This window comes from Hordeum vulgare, chromosome 1H, assembly GCF_904849725.1.
Source record: "Hordeum vulgare subsp. vulgare chromosome 1H, MorexV3_pseudomolecules_assembly, whole genome shotgun sequence".
In the NCBI taxonomy this organism is placed as follows: Eukaryota; Viridiplantae; Streptophyta; class Magnoliopsida; order Poales; family Poaceae; genus Hordeum; species Hordeum vulgare.
In genome coordinates this window covers 132633039-132650604 of record NC_058518.1, presented here as the reverse complement: position 1 = coordinate 132650604, position 17566 = coordinate 132633039, and the positions used below count along the sequence as shown (strand labels likewise).

At 45.7% G+C, this 17566-nt stretch overlaps 2 non-coding genes and 1 pseudogene across 2 annotated transcripts in view; 2 read left to right on the top strand and 1 right to left on the bottom strand.

Moving 5' to 3' along the window:
• LOC123422481 overlaps positions 1-129 on the top strand; it is a 156-nt gene extending 27 nt beyond the window's left edge. The window contains exon 1 of the ribosomal RNA XR_006620510.1: positions 1-129. This exon is cut by the window's left edge and continues 27 nt beyond it. This is a non-coding gene — a ribosomal RNA (5.8S ribosomal RNA).
• Positions 130-350: 221 nt separating this feature from the next.
• On the top strand, positions 351-3573 carry LOC123424162. The gene has a single exon (XR_006621651.1). It is a non-coding gene; the product is annotated as a 28S ribosomal RNA (ribosomal RNA).
• Positions 3574-13826: 10253 nt separating this feature from the next.
• LOC123397587 lies at positions 13827-14393 on the bottom strand (annotated as a pseudogene).
• Between the last annotated feature and the right edge of the window lie 3173 nt (positions 14394-17566).

The following is a 17566-nucleotide window of genomic DNA, read 5'->3' as shown; positions in this document are numbered from 1 at the left end:
TCGTATCGATGAAGAATGTAGCGAAATGTGATACCTAGTGTGAATTGAAGAATACCGCGAACAATCAAATCTTGGAACACATGTTGCGCCCGAGGCCACTCGGCCGATGGCACGCCTGCCTGGGTGTCACGCCAAAACATGCTCCCAACCACCCTCTTCGGGAATTGGGATGCGGCATATGGTCCCTCATCCTGCAAGGTGCGGTGGGCCGAAGTTCGGGCTGCCGGCGTACCGCGCCGGACACAGTGCATGGTGGGCGTTCTCGCTTTATCAATGCAGTGCATCCGATGCGTAGATGGCATCATGGCCTCGAAACGACCAAGCGATTGAAGTGCACATTGTTTCGACCGTGACCCCAGGTCAGGCGGGACTACCAGCTGAGTTTAAGCATATAAATAAGCGGAGGAGAAGAAACTAACAAGGATTCCCCTAGTAACGACGAGCGAACCGGAAACAACCCAGCTTGAGAATCGGGTGGTTGTGCCGTCCGAATTGTAGTCTGGAGAGGCATCCTCAGCGACGGACCGAGCCCAGTGGCGCCTAGCAGGGTGAGAACCCCGTCTGGCCCAGACCCTGTCGCCCCACGAGGCGCCGTCAATGAGTCGGGTTGTTTGGGAATGTATCCCAAATCGGGCGGTATACTCGGGCCAAGCCTAAATACAGGCGAGAGACCGATAGCGAACAAGTACCGTGAGGGAAAGATGAAAAGGACTGTGAAAAGAGAGTCAAAGAGTGCTTGAAATTCCCAGGAGGGAAGTGGAGGGGGGGCCGGCGATGCTCCCCGGCCGTATGGGGAACTACTCTTGCTGGTCCGCCTCTCGGCTCGGTGTGTGGACTATTGTCGGCCGCGTCGGCAGCCAAAGCCCGGGGGCCCTAGGTTGTTCCAGTTGCCGTCGTCGACATGGCCGGTACCCACGCGCTGAAAGGTGTGTCCCTCGGGGCACTTCACTGCAACGGTCTGCGGGCTCCCCTTTCGACCCGTCTTGAAACACGGACCAAGGAGTCTGACATGCATGCGAGTCGACGAGTTTTGTAACCTGGGATGCGCAAGGAAGCTGACGAGTGGGAGGCCCTCACGGGCCGCACCGCTGGCCGACCCTGATCTTTTGTGAAGGGTTCGAGGTGGAGCACGCCTATCGGGACCTGAAAGATGGTGAACTATGCCTCAGCGGGGTGAAGCCAGAGGAAACCTTGGTGGAGGCTCGAATCGATACTGACGTGCAAATCGTTCGTCTGACTTGGGTATAGAAGCGAAAGACTAATCGAACCATCTAGTAGCTGGTTCCCTCCGAAGTTTCCCTCAGGATAGCTGGAGCCCATTACGAGTTCTATCAGGTAAAGCCAATGATTAGAGGCATTGGGGACGCAACGTCCTCGACCTATTCTCAAACTTTAAATTGGTAGGATGGCTCGGGTGCTTCGGTGAGCCGTGCCACAGAATCGGGTGCTCTAAGTGGGCCATTTTTGGTAAGCAGAAGTGGCGATGCGGGATGAACCGGAAGCCAGGTTATGGTGCCCAACTACGCGCTAACCCAGAACCCAAAAAGGGTGTTGGTCGATTAAGACAGCAGGACGATGGTCATGGAAGTCGAAATCCGCTAAGGAGTGAGTAAGAACACACCTGCCGAATCAACTAGCCCCGGAAATTGATGGCGCTGAAGCGCGCGACCCACACCCGGACATCTGGGTGATCGCCATGCCCCGATGAGTAGGAGGGCCCGGCGGCCGCTGCAAAACCCGGGGAGCGAGCCCGGGCGGAGCGGCTGTCGGTGCAGATCTTGGTGGTACTAGCAAATATTCAAATGAGTACTTTGAAGGACGACGAGGAGAATGGTTCCATGTGAACGACAGTTGCACATTGGTAAAACGATTCTAAGGGATGGGGTAACCCCGGCAGATAGCGCGATCACGCACATCCCCCGAAAGGGAATCGGGTTAAAATTTCCCGAGCCAGGATGTGGCGGTTGACGGCGACGTTAGGAAGTCCGAATACGCCTGCGGGGGCCTCGGGAAGAGTTATCTTTTCTGCTTAACGGCCTGCCAACCGTGGAAATGGTTCAGCCGGAGGTAGGGTCCAGTGGAGGGAAGAGCACCGCACGTCGCGCGGTGTCCGGTGCGCCCCCGGCGGCCCATGAAAATCCGAAGGACCGAGTACCGTTCACGCCCAGTCGTACTCATAACCACATCAGGTCTCCAAGGTGAACAGCCTCTGCCTAATGGAACAATGTAGGCAAGGGAAGTCGGCAAAACGGATCCATAACTTCAGGTAAAGGATTGGCTCTAAGGATTGGGCTCGGGAGTCTCGGCGCCGAACCCGTCGGCTGTCGGCGGATTGCTCAAGCTGCTCACACGGCTAGAGCGGGTTGTCGTGTGCCGTCTGGGGGACGGACCGCGAATCGCCCCTTCGAGGGCTTTACCAGATCATGAAACAGTCGACTCAGAACTGGTACAGACAAGGGGAATCTGTATGTTTAATTAAAAGAAAGCATTGCGATGGTCCTCGCGGATGCTGACGCAATGTGATTTCGGACCAGTGCTCTGAATGTCAAAGTGAAGAAATTCAACCAAGCACGGGTAAACGGCGGGAGTAACTATGACTCTTAAGGTAGCCAAATACCTCGTTATCTAATTAATGACGCGAATGAATGAATTAACGAGATTCCCACTATCCCTGTCTACTATCCAGCAAAACCATTGCCAAGGGAACGTGCTTGGCGGAATCAGCGGGGAAAGAAGACCCTGTTGAGATTGACTCTAGTCCGACTTTGTGAATTGACTTGAGAGGTGAAGGATAGGTGGGGAGTTTAGCTGGGGCGGCACATTTGTTAAAAGAGAACGCAGGTGTCCTGAGATGAGCTCAACGAGAACAGAAATATCGTGTGGAAAAAAGGGTAAAAGGTCGTTTGATTCTGATTTCCAATATGAATACGACCCGTGAAAGCGTGGCCTATCGATCCTTTAGATCTTCGAAGTTTAAAGCTAGAGGTGTCAGAAAGGTTACCACACGGATAACTGGCTTGTGGCAGCCAAGTGTTCATAGCGAGGTTTCTTTTTGATTCTTCGATGTGAGCTCTTCCTATCATTGTGAAGCAGAATTCACCAAGTGTTGGATTGTTCACCCAACAATAGGGAACGTGAGCTGGGTTTAGACCGTCGTGAGACATGTTAGTTTTACCCTACTGATGACAGTGTCGCGATAGTAATTCAACCTAGTACGAGAGGAACCGTTGATTCACACAATTGGTTATCGCGCTTGGTTGAAAAGCCAGTGGCGCGAAGCTACCGTGTGCCGGATTATGACTGAACGCCTCTAAATCAGAATTCAAGCTAGCATAGGACGCATGCGCCCGCCGCTCGCCCTGAACCACGTTAGGGGCGCTTGCGCCCCCAAGGGCCCGTGCCATTGGCTAAGCCGGTCCGGCCGACGTGTCGTGATCAGCCGCCTCGAAGCTTCCTTCCCAACGGGCTGAATCCTTTGCAGATGACTTAAATACGCGACGGGGCATTGTAAGTGGCAGAGTGGCCTTGCTGGCACTATCCACTAAGATCTAGCCCCATGTCGCACGGATTCGTCCCTCCCCCACACCTTTCATTGAAATGATAAGGTTCCAAAATGCAACTGGCAAAGTTGGTCTACCTACATGGCTAAGTCCAACGGAAGCTGTACGTGCCAAGTCACAAGAGATATGGTAAAGTCCGTCCTGGGACATAAGAAATCACCAGCTAAGTGCAACGGAAACCATACCTGCCAAGTCAGAAGAGATATGGTTAAGTCCGTCCTGGGACATACACAATCATCCGCTAAGTCCAACGAAAACTATATGTGCCAAGTCACAAGAGATATGGAAAAGTCTGTCCTAGGACATACGCAATCACCTGCTTAGTCCAACGGAAACTATACGTGCCATGTCACAAGAGATATCACACAGTCCGTCCTAGGACATAGGCAATCACCTGCTAAGGCCAAAGGAATTTGTCCGTGCCATGTCCCGAAGATGTCAATGCAAGATATTCATAGGCTTGGCACTAATGTGCGAGGCACCGTCGGAACAACTCAATACGACACGGGACATGAAAGTGTAACACGGGTCACGAGCAAAGAACACGTACGACGACCATTGTGGAAGAAACTAGACGTGCACTATGATAAACAAACGATAACCATGCGGGGCGCACTGACGAAACCACGTATGATGACACAGGCCAAATACGTGAACCCGAGTTCACAGTCCAAAAACGTGTCCGACAACTGTCGGGGACCAAACTGGACACGCTCCATGGAAAACAGGGGGAAACTCCTGTGCGTGCCATGGATGGATGCATGTGCGACCAGACGGGCCAAAAACATGTACGTGAGGAAACGGGCAAAAAATGGGTACGGAGGCCGTCGGACAAAATACTGGACGCGCACCATGGAAAACAGGTGAAAACAGGGGAAAACCATATGCATGACATGGCAGGATGCACTAACGGCCACACGTGCCAAAAGCGTGAACGTGAGGAAACGGACAAAAAACGGGTACGTCGGCATGTGTTGCAAAAAACGGGACGCGCGATATGGAAAACGGGGGAAAACCATGTGTGTGGGATGCACGGATGCACGTACGGCCACACGGGCCAAAAACGTGTAGGTGAGGAAACGGGAAAAAACGGGTACGGGGGCCGTCGGGCCGAAAACTGGACGTGCACCATGGAAAACAGGGGAAAACCATGTGTGTGGCAGGGATGGATGCACTAACGGCCACACGAGCCAAAAACGTGAACGTGAGGAAACGGGCAAAAAACGGGTATGGTGGTCGTCGGGCAAAAAACTGGACGCGCGACATGGAAAACGGGGGAAAACCATGTGCGTGGGATGCACGGATGCACGTACGGCCACACGGGCCAAAAAAACATGTATGTGAGGAAACGGGAAATAATCGGGTACGGGGGCCTTCGGGCAGAAATCTGGACGCGCACCATGGAAAATAGGGGAAAACCATGTGCGTAGCATGGACGGATGCACGTACGGCCACACGGGTCAAAAACGTGAACGTGAGGCAACGGGCAAAAAACGGGTTCTGCGTCCGTCGGGCAAAAAACTAGACGCGCATCATGGAAAACGGGGGAAAACCATGTGCGTGGGATGCACGGATACATGTACGGCGACACGGGGGAAAAACATGAACGTGAGTAAACATGCAAAAAACGGGTACGGCGGTCGTATTGCAAAAAACTGGGCGCGCACCATCGAAAAAAGGGAAAAACCCTGTGTGGGATGCACGGATGCACGTACGGCCACACGGGCCGAAAATGTGAAAGTGAGTAAACTGGAAAAAAACGGGTACGACGGTCGTATTGCAAAAACCTTGGCGCGCACCATGGAAAACAGCGGAAAACCATGTGCTTGACATGGACGGATGCACGTATGGCCACACGGGACAAAAACGTGAACGTGAGTAAACGGGCAAAAACGGGTACGGCGGTCGTATTGCAAAAAACAAGGCGCGCAACATTGTAAACAGGGCACAACCTTGTGTGTGGCACTGGCGGATGCGCGTACAAGCACACGGGCCAAAAACGTGTAAATGGGGATCCGTGAAAAAACTTCTCACACCTCATGGAAACCATGCTATACGTGTCCGGAGAGGCAACAAAACAATGCCATGGCAGGGAAATCAATGGCATGGCAAAAAAACACTGCCACGACAAAGTTTCAAAATAGTGTACTCCTTCTTCACAAATGAAGGGCAGGGGTCCCAAGGGGGGCTAAAACCCTCAGGTATATTGGGGGGAGGGGGTGCTATCTCTTGAGCTTGCGTTGGTTTTTCCCTTGAAGAGGAAAGGGTGATGCAGCATAGTAGCAGTAAGTATTTCCCTCAGTTTGAGAACCAAGGTATCAATTCAGTAGGAGTATCAAGACAAGTCTCCAATGTACCTGCGCAAAAACAAACAAACTTGCACCCAACACTATAAAGGGGTTGTGAATCCTTTAGCGATTTACTGCATGGTGAGATCTGATAGTGGAAAGTGCAACAAAGTAAAAGTGTAGAGCTGAAAATATGATGTGGAGTAGACCCGGGGGCCATAGTGTTCACTAGAGGCTTCTCTCAAGATAGCAAGTATTACGGTGGGTGACCAAATTACTATCGACCAATTGACAGAACCACGCAAAGTCATGATGATATCTAAGGCAATGATCATACATATCGGCATCACGTCCGAGACAAGTAAACCGATATTGTATGCATCTACTACTATTAGTCCACACATCAACCGCTATCCACCATGCATCTAGTGTATTAAGTTCATGACAAACGCAGTAACGCTTTAAGCAACATGACATGATGTAGAGGGATAAATTCATGCAATAGATATAAACCCCATCTTTTTACGCTTGATGGCAACAACACGATGCGTGCCTAGCTACCCCTTTTGCCACTTGGTGAAGACACCGCACAGTATGAACCCAAAACCAAGCACTTCTCCCATTGCAAGAATTATAAATCAAGTTGGCCAACCGAAAACCACAATTGAAGAGAATTACAAGGATACGAAATCATGCATATAAGAGATCAGGGAAGACTCAAATAGTATCCATAGATAATCTGATCATAAATCCACAATTCATCGGATCTTGACAAACACACCTCAAAAGAAGATTACATCGGATAGATCTCCATGAAGATCATGGAGAACTTTGTATTGAAGATCCAAGAGAGAGAAGAAGCCATCTAACTACTAGCTATGGACCCGAAGGTCTATGGTGAACTACTCACTCATCATCGGAGAGGCAATTGTGTTGATGAAGAAGCCCTCCATGTCCAAATCCCCCCTCCGGCAGGGCACTAGAACGTGCCCGAGATGGGATCTTGCGGAGACAGAAGCTTGCGGCGACGAAAAAGTATTTTCGTGGCTCTCTCTGGCAGTTTTGGATTTTTGGAGAATTCATAGGCGAAAGAAATAGGGCAAAGGAGCCACGGGGGGCCCACAAGCCTGCTAGGCGCGCCCCCCAGGCCGCGGCTAGGGGGCTTGTGGCCTCCCCCGAGGTCCTTTGCATTGGTTCTCAAGTCCCCTGCGTATCTTCTGTTATGGAAAAAATCATTCCGCATGTTTTATTCCGTTTGGATTCCGTTTAATATTCTCCTCTAAAAAAGGTCAAAAACACGAAAAAAACAGAAACTGGCACGTGGCACTGAGTTAATAGGTTAGTCCCAAAAAAGATATAAAATAGCATATTCATGCATACAAAACATCCAAAGTTGGCAAGATAATAGGATGGAACCATCAAAAATTATTGATACGTTGGAGACGTATCAAGCATCCCCAAACATAACTCCTGCTCGTCCTAAAGACTGAATTTTTGATGTCGAATGCTACCTAACATGTCCTTTGTAACTTCTTTCTTGTGGCATGAACGTTCAGATCTGTACGATTCAAAACAATAGTTTATTATTTACATGGAAACAATAATACTTCAAGCAAACTAGCAAAGTGATCATGAACTTTTGAAATAACAAGGCCAAATAAAGTTATCCCTACAAAATCATATAGTGTGGCTATGCTCCATCATCCCCACACAACGAAATTAAATCATGCACAACCCCGGTATTGGCCAAGTAATTGTTTTCGCACTCTTACTTTCTCAAACTTTTTCAACTCTCACGCAATACATGAGCGTGAGCCATGTATATAGCACTATAGGTGGAATAGTCTGTGGTGGAGGTTGTGAGGCAAAAAGGAGGAGATGGTCACATCGACTCGGTGATGACCCACAAGTATAGGGGATCAATCGTAGTCCTTTTGATAAGTAAGAGTGTCGAACCCAACGAGGAGCAGAAGTCTCTGATAAGCGATTTTCATCAAGGTAATAACTGCAAGCACTGACAGTAGCGGTAACAAGTGATGGTGTAGTGAGGTGAAACGTAGCAAGCGAAAAGTAACAAGTAACAGTAGTAGCAACGGTGCAGCAAGTGGCCCAATCCCTTTTGTAGAAAGGGACAAGCCTGAACAAACTCTTATAGGAGGAAAAATGCTCTCGAGGACACACGGGAATTTCTGTCTTGCTAGTTTCATCATGTTCATATGATTCGTGTTCGTTACTTTGATAGTTTGATATCTGGGTGGACCGGCGCTTGGGTACTTCCCTTACTTAGGCAAGCATCCCACATATGATTAACCTCTCTCGCAAGCATCCACAACTACAAAAGAAGAATTAAGACAACGTCTAACCATAGCATTAAACTAGCGGATCCAAATCAGCCCCTTACGAAGCAACGCATAGAGTGGGGTTTAAGCTTTTGTCACCGCAGCAACCCATCATCTACTTACTACTCCCAATGCCTTCCTCTAGGCCCAAGTATGGTGAAGTGTTATGTAGTCTGCGTTCACATAACACCACTAGAGGAAAAGACAACATACAACATATCAAAATACCGAACGGATATCAAATTCACATGACTATTATTAACATGACTTATCCCATGTCCTCAGGAACAAAAGTAACTACTCACAAAGCATAATCATAATTACGATCAGAGGTGTAATGAATAGCATCAAGAATCTGAACGTAAACTCTTCCACCAAGTAATCCAACTGGCATCAACTACAAAGAGTAATCAACACTACTAGCAACCTTACAAGTACAAATCGGAGTCGTGAGACAGAGATTGATTACAAGAGATGAACTAGTGAGTGGAGAGGAGATGGTGCTGATGAAGATGTTGATGAAGATGCCTCCCCTCCGACGAGAGGAGTGTTGGTGATGATGATGGCAATGATTTCCCCCTCCGGGAGGGAAGTTTCCCCGGCAGGATCGTCCTGTCGGAGCTCTAGATTGGATCTGCTCAAGTTCTGCCTCATGGCGGTGGCGAAACCACGAAAAAGCTCTCGATTGATTTTTTGTGGAACGAAACCCTTCATATATCAAAATAGGGGGGCTAGTGGGCCGTCAGGGAGCCCACAAGCTCGCCCTCCGCCACTAGGGGGTGGCGGTGGCAGGGCTTGTGGCGCCCTGGCAGCTACCCTGTGTTACTTCTTTCGCCCAATATTTTTTATATAATCCCAAAAAATTCCACGTAACTTTTCAAGGCATTTGGAGATGTGCAGAATAGTGGACTAAAATTTGCTCCTTTTCCAGTCCAGAATTCCTGCTGCCTGAATTCTCCCTCTTCAAATAAACCTTGCAAAATAAGAGAGAAAAGGCATAAATCTGGTACCACGAAGTAATATAACAACCTATAAAGAAAAAAAATATCAACATGAAAGCATGATGCAAAATGGACGTATCAACTCTCCCAAGCTTAGACCTCGCTTGTCCTCAAGCGAATACCAAGTTCCATAAACATGTCCACATGTTGAGGGACGAAGGTGTCGATAAAACATAATACGGACATGAGGGCATCATGATCACACATAGGACATCAACACATCATAAAGATTCTTATGGGAAAGTAACAATTCCTTCACAAAGCAAAGCATGAAGCAAAAACCTTACCAAGAAGTAACCCACAACATTTCAAAGTCATTGAAGCAATTGCAATTTATCACAACATCAGAAAGAGTCAAGTAAGAGCTTGTAAGGAAAATCCACATACTCAATCATCTCTTTTGTTTTCCACAATAGTTACAACTCACGTGGTACTCATGGTGTCAAAGTTTCAGCTGGACACAGAGGAAGATAGGGGCTTACAGTTTTGCCTCCCAACGATTTACCTCAAGGGTAAAGTCAACAATAATAAAGCATAACTACTCAACTCCAAGTTGATATATGAATATATATCTTTCCCAAGCATGTGACGGTAGCCAAGACAATGTTAAAAATAGGGAATTGGTGAAGATCACCATGACTCTTACAAGGGCAAAAAGTAAAGGTACAAGATAGGCCCTTCGTAGAGGGAAGCAGAGGTTGTCATGCGCTTTTGAGGTTTGAATGTGTGTCCTCTTAGTGCGGAGGAACGTCACTTTATATTGCCTCCAGTGATAAAGAACTTTATTATGCAGTCTGTCGCTTTTATGTCTTCCTCATCACAGGTTCGTACAAAGCTTATTTTCCACACACTAATAGATCATACATATTACAGAGCAATTTTTATTGCTTGCACCGATGACAACTTACTTAAAGGATCTTATTCAATCCATAGGTATGTATGGTGGACTCTCATGGCAAAAACTGGGTTGGAGGTTTATGGATGCACAAGTAGTATCTCTACTTGGTGCGGGAGTTTTGGCTAATGTGAGGTGGAAGCAATCGTCACATGCTAAGGGATCTCTCATCATATAACATTGTTTGGAACCAAGCAAACACAATTCATTATGTTGTCTTCCTTGTCCAACATCTACTCCTAAGCATGTAATAGTTTGGTGAGTGCTGACAATTGTAAAAAGTGTCTAAGATGATATATTTATATGTGAACCTCTCTTTCCTTATTACTTCTTATTAATTGCAACAATGACTGAGGTCTATGTTGATTTATTCTCAACAAGTTTCATAAGTGAAGTTATCAATTTCCAAAAGATCACTACAAGAAATAAGGTCAATTATGACTCCCCATATTGGTCATCCATTCCTCATTGTTGTCGTTTATTGACCTTTTTTAACCAAATTTACAACGTCAGCAGTTGGCCATCAAAAATGAACAAACATGACCTTTCTAAAATTTTGGTCATAGGTCTCTATCGACCAAAATTTTGGTTTGGTCATTACCCATTTGTGTGCGCCACGTAGGATCTGACGTGGCCAAGCTGACGTGGCATTGCTAGTGACCAAATGAAATCATCATAAATTTGAGATCCCTGTCCACCAATCTAGCCTACATGTGCCTGGCCCAATACCTATTTTACTATTGAAAATGTATGATTTGTTTGGGTTGAAGCATTTTTTTGCTAGAAGCACCACATCTCAAGATAGGCCCATTAAAAATAAATACAACAAAATAAAAGATTGCAACTAAAATGTATATTTTATTTCAGTAGCATATCACATCAAATACAATACATCATCCAACGACTCCACGCATTAAGGTTCAACGCCTAACAAGGGCACATCAAAATAATTTTACATCTGCACAACAGAATACTTCTGCAACTGCAAATACACAGAAAAAGGACCCAACATGTGCACAATCACACATAAATAAAGTTCCACAAAGATTGAATGAGAACCACAAGTTTCTTCTCATCATCTTCCTCTGCACAATATGCTCTTGCCATTGCCGCCTGCAAGAAGAAAATGATACCGACTCCACGTTAAACCTAGAAAGTAAAAAAAATCCAACCGTCCAACTAATATGTAATTGTTTTGTAGCCATAGGATGAAACGGGAGATGTCTACCCCATTGGCCTTTCCTTGTAAGCTTGTGAAAAGAAAAAGGAATCTATAGGAGACGTGCTCCCTTTGGTTTATCTATATACTTGAACTATTAATAAAGGAAAAGTTATGTCTTGTACTAATTTGTTGTAATACGTTATTGGTTAAAAACATATTATCTATCCATGAAACATTGAAATCCCAATCTAAATTCCATGCAACTATTCATCCGATCCATAATCAAGAGAAGAATAGAAAAGCATATATAGACATGATGATTGAGTAACTATTTATTAAGTCCAAATACCATGCTCAATAACTTTGTCAATGAAATTAAGTACCTAGATGACCTGTCATGCATCCTTCCAACTTTAACAGTGCACGCCCACATCTTACGAAGTCTAGCAAGTTGGTGTCAAATTTTTTCTGTGCAAACATTTTGAAAGTAAAGGCCATTGAACATGAATTTGTCAATGATAAAAGATACAAAATAAAAAAGTTATTTGTTAACAGAGAGTGACATTAGTAGCAATAGAGTTAAATTCTGACACAAAATAGAGTATTTGGTCTTTTAAGAAAAAATCTTACACAAAATATATTTAACAAACTATTTTCTTTCTGGAACAAACAATGTACATCAGATCAGTTTGTCCTGGATTGGAAGATTGTTACAACTATATAGTACGTACAGGTACATGCAAATGCAAAATTTAGGAAGCCACTGAAGCGCTGAACCCTTGCTAGGAATATGATGTCGTCGCATAACTATTTAGACAAATGTCATACGTCAGGGGGCTCAAACCCTCCAGGATAATGGAAGTGCTATTTGAAATTGGTAAACAGTGATGTTTAGTACCATCACATGCATTCATCACCTCTCGAGCAAACCACTTGCGGGTTGCGATACACTTGCCATGGCAGAAACATAATTGGCTACATGTGTTCCGACTAGATACTCTATGCCCTATGCCTAGCAGATTCACATGGGGTACAAACGCCTAACATAGTTGAATCCCGAGGCAGGGCGGGACGACCAGGATTAAGTGACCCGAGTCGCTCGTTTCCAATTCGGTCGCACTCCAGAAAAGGTTTCTTTGTCTGAACAATCATTTCTTCTGTAGCAACATAGATACTACATATACTACAGTCATCATAAGTCATATGACCACTATCTCAAAAACCACCAGGAGAATCAGAATGCAGCATAATTCACCAACTGAGTCAACTGTTGCTCAATCCAAAATAAAATAAAAACCCAGCCATGTTGCTCAATCCAAAACAAAATACAAATCAAGGCCATGTTGCTCAATCCATAATGCTTTAACAGCTCTTGCTGTAATCTTGTAACTGAAAAAGAGAATAGCAGACCAAATGTCCAAAATCGCAATAATTTAGTAAGGAAGCGGTACTGGATTCTTCTTCAGCTCGTCTTCATTCATACCCATCCCTACGATCTTCTCTTGCTTGTACCCGGTTGGATAATGGCTCACCTAGATAAAGCGGAAACCAGTAAGCCACTCGGAAAAAGACGTTGAGATGAACGTGGTAACATGCGAACTCCAAATTCCTACCCACCCAGCTACTGCACATGTCCAGGATGGCCACGCCATGAGTTTTGCTTGGAGGAAGGGCTTGCGAGTAGTACTTTGTGAGAGCCCTCATTGCTTGGTCATCAATGTGCGTCACAAAACGGGGAGGTGAGTAGAGCTCAGTATCTGATGACCTGCCAAGTAGCAAGAACGCATCATACATCATCGGGGCATCAGATCATACAAATAAAATATGAAGATGTACTAATATGTGTTAATATCATCAATATGTTCCAACTTCAGATGGATGCACATATTTCATGCCTGATAGATGAAAGGAAATGTCTAAAACTAGAGCCATTTTTTCATTTCAGAACAAATAGAACGTAAGCTATGCACTTCAGTATCCTGCGTGCCACCATAAACATGATCTTAAACTGCAACAAGTTTATTCTCTAACTCTAAGGATGTAGAGAGTAGAAAGACCAGAAGGCTCTTACCTTGTCAAGAGCGAATACTTCGGCAGAGAAGCAGCCACAATGGCAAGGATGCCCAACCCCAGAGCAAAAGGGCATATATATATGCACATGTGCACCATACCAACTGACACTTGTGGGTCTTGTTCTTGTAGTGCCATCATAACGGAATTTTTAGCAGCAAGCAATCAACAAAATTCTGAGAGGCACATAATGGAATTCTAATATACTGAATTTGTAGCTGCAAGCAAGAACTCAATAGAATTCAGAGAGGCACATAACGGAATTCTAATATACCGAATTTGTAGCAGCAAGCAAGCACTCAACAAAATTCAGAGAGGCACATAACAATATTCTAATATACTGACAAATTACGACAGGCATGTAACTAGTTTCTGCAACTGAATTTGTAGCAGCAAGCAAGCAAGTACTCAAACAAAATTCAGATAGACATGTAGCAAACTTCTACAACTGTATTTTAAGCAGCAAGCAAGTAAGCAAATCAGTTGGTGAGCAATGCAATGTCTATCCCATTCAGAATTCAAAAGCAGAGCAGGTATGTTGTCTGACAGCAGTAGCAGCACTGAACAAAATAAATTTTGATGACATGCATGTAGCCAATTCTGTTGACTTCTGCAACCAATTTCTGATGATAGCACCGAGGGAGTGGCCCGTGTAGTCGGGGTACCGGTCGAGGAGGTCCCGGAGCAGGTCACACTCCTTGTCTTGCACTCAGCCGGCGGCCCGGAGGAGGCCGTTGTGGACGTAGCCACCGTCGAAGCGGCGCTTGCCGAGGCGGTTGTCGAGGAGCAGCGCGTAGTCGGACTCGCGGGCGAGGTTGAGGCCCCTGGTGTCGGCGTAGGTGTAGAGGCGCACGACGTTGGACGGGTCAAGGAGCGGGGCTGCGAGGTCGGTCTCGTAGTTGGCCATGACGAGGCGGCACATCCGACGGATGGGCGCGAAGTCGGCGGCGGCGGCGTGGCCCCAGGTGGCACCGTCGTGGTACCCGGTGCCGGTGTGGACGCACCGCTTCGACGCCCACCACGCGCACCCCAGGCAGTAGACGCACTCCAGCAGCGGCATCCCACACTCCAACGACATGCGTGGAGATTCCGTCGCGCAGGCGGCGTGCGATGTGGCAGATCCCGACGAACCTAGGGGCGCCGGCCGAAACCCTAGCCATGGGTGAGAAAAAGAGAGATCACGGGGGAGAAGGGGGCTCTTTTTTTCACATTCCAATTATTCTAAGAGAGTTGAACAAGAGACGTTAGATCGGCAAGACGTGGACGACTCAGCTTGGCTACAAAGGGTGATCCGTGGGAAGTGTTTTCTGCGTCCTGATTGGTTCGACATTTAACATGTACATAGACTGATGCATACCAAGTTTGTTTATGCACATTTCCTATTAAAAGAAAAGAATCGTCATGCACATGTACGTGAACGGCAAGTAGATATTGATTTTGGGAAAGTATATTCATGTGTAGCATACGACCTCTGAATCCTTTTTCGATTCGAACGTACCTCATAGTACTGCGGATTCATGTGTCACTAGGAAACCAATCTACATGTCTTTATCACATGAAGGATAGGTGGGTGAGATACGTTGAATACGTATCGCGTGAACGACTCACATGGTCTGCAGTGGTGTGATCCGAGGGAGAGGGATTATGGGTCCTGATTGGTTAGAGAAAGGTGATATCTAAAATAATTTGTAAGTGATAAAAATAGAAGGGGTTTGTGAAACATGTACCAAAAATATTTTCCCAAACGACATCACTAAATGTTTCACTCAAGAATACCACATTTAATGGACGATAACCAACTTATTCAATTTTGATCTTTAAAGCTATTTTTGCCATTTAAGCGGTTTTCTACCGAATCAGAAGGAAATCGGTCAAACAATTTTGCACAAGGTGCATCTTGGAATGGAAAACAATGTTGCTAAAGGGACTTTTCGTTTTCTTTGGACGTAAAATTCATTTTCCATTTGTGGCCTTGTCGACACCTATACAAGACACGTAGGCGAAATTGTTGAGTTTTCTGCCCAGTCACCTCTTTTTAAGCCTATGACCTTCTTAATTTTATCATGGAGGACCTACAATGCGGGCATAAATAGAGCTACACATGCGAGTGACCATTTTGGGCAACGGGGTTATGACCTTCTTGATAGAGATGGTCAAAATTTTCTACGGTTTGGACCCTCCTAGACACCTCATGACCTTTTTGTCAATTTTAGTCATAGATCTATGACCAATAAAACCGCCGTCATTATTTTTTGTCATAAACGAGCTTATTTCTTGTAGTGGATCGTCTCATGATCTTTCATCCTATCGTTCTTTTCATACTATTCATCATGGTACAAAGCAAAGCCCTTGACTAAGATACTCTTTATTATATAGCTCGTAAGCTCAAATACATCGGGGGAGATACAAAAGCAAAAGACTCAAACTAAACACTAAAGACTTATTCCTCTAAGAGAAGAAATAAAAACTGAAAAGGAAAGAACTAAAACAAAGGTAAAAGCAAAAGATATAAAGGTGATATGATACCAGGGCAACTCCCCCAAGCTTGGCAGAATCCAAGGGGATTGCCCATACCAATGCTTAGTTGTCTTCGTTCGGTGGTGATGGTGGTGGAGTTGTTGAAACAGTCTTGAGCTTGTCTAATTTCCACTTGAGCAAAAAGTTTTGCTCCCTTAAATCGTCATTTTCCACCTCAAGCTTCAACACTCTATGGAAAAGCTCCTGCTTACTTTCCTGCAAGAAACGAGAGGGGATAAATATGGTCTTAGGCTTCTTCCTGGAGTTGGAGAGGCTTGACTTCTTGAACTCCGAATGGGTGTTTGGAGGTTGAGGTAGAGGAGCCTCCTCTTCATCGGAACTCGTTTGTTCCTTCCCCTTGGGCTCATAGTCCTCTTCCTCATCAGTGGTCCAGCCATATGGTTCCAAGTCCCCATACACCTTGGGGTTAGCAAGGTAGTCAGCCACATAGCTCTCCCCCTCTGAATCCTGAGAAGACATCTTGACCGAGATCCGCGGTAGAAACAGGCTCGAAACGAAAACAGAGGAAAACTGCGCGATACGGAGATCAAAACCTTTGGGCGAGTATATATTGATTTTTTTTGGACCAGAAGGAGTGCTCCCCAAGAAAACGGAGTCCGGGAGGCACACGAGGTGCCCACAAGCTTGCCCTCCGCCACCTAGGGGTGGCGATGCCAGAGCTTGTGGCCGCCTCGTGCGCTCTCCGGATTGTTTTTTATTTTCCTAATTTCCAAAAATTCCAATACGGAGGAAATTTCCTATTGGGAAAGCGTCGGAGTCAAATTTCTTACTGAAACAGATACCTCTTCGTTTTCAGGGTCTGAAACAGGCTGATAAACATCCCTTATGTACTCCTCTGAAGTTTTGACATGGATGATATTGGTCTCAACATTTATGGGAGTACCAGAGATGTAATGCTTGATTCTTTGACCATTTACCACTCTAGGAAAATTTCCTTCCGTGTTATTGATTTTGATGGCACCGGAACGATATACTTCCTCGATAACATAGGGACCCTCCCATTTAGAGAGAAGCTTGCCTGCAAAGAATCTCAAATGAGAATTGTATATCAGGACATAATCATCTACATTGAACTCTCGTTTCTGTATTCGTTTATCGTGCCATCTCTTAACCTTTTCCTTGAACAACTTGGCATTCTCATATGCCTAGGCCCTCCATTCATCTAACGAGCTGATATCAAACAACCGCTTCTCACCGGCAAGTTTGAAATCGAAGTTGAGCTCTTTGATTGCCCAATAAGCTTTGTGTTCCAGCTCAAGAGGTAAATGAGAGGCCTTACCATAAACCATTTTATACGGTGACAGGCCCATGGGATTCTTATAAGCAGTCCTATAAGCCCATAGTGCATCGTCAAGTTTGCTAGACCAGTTCTTTCGAGATCTATTGACGGTCTTTTGTAGGATCAATTTGATCTCCCTATTACTCAGCTCCACTTGACCACTAGACTGAGGATAATAAGGAGATGCAACTCTATGGTTGACATCATACTTAGCGAGCATCTTGCGGAAAACACCATGAATGAAGTGTGAACCGCCATCAGTCATCAGATATCTAGGGACTCCAAATCTTGGGAAAATGACTTCTTTAAGCATCTTAGTAGAGGTCTGGTGATCAACATTTTTAGTGGGAATAACTTCTACCCACTTAGTGACGTAATCCACAACATCTAAGATGTGAGTGTACCCATTGGAACTCGGGAAGGGTCCCATATAA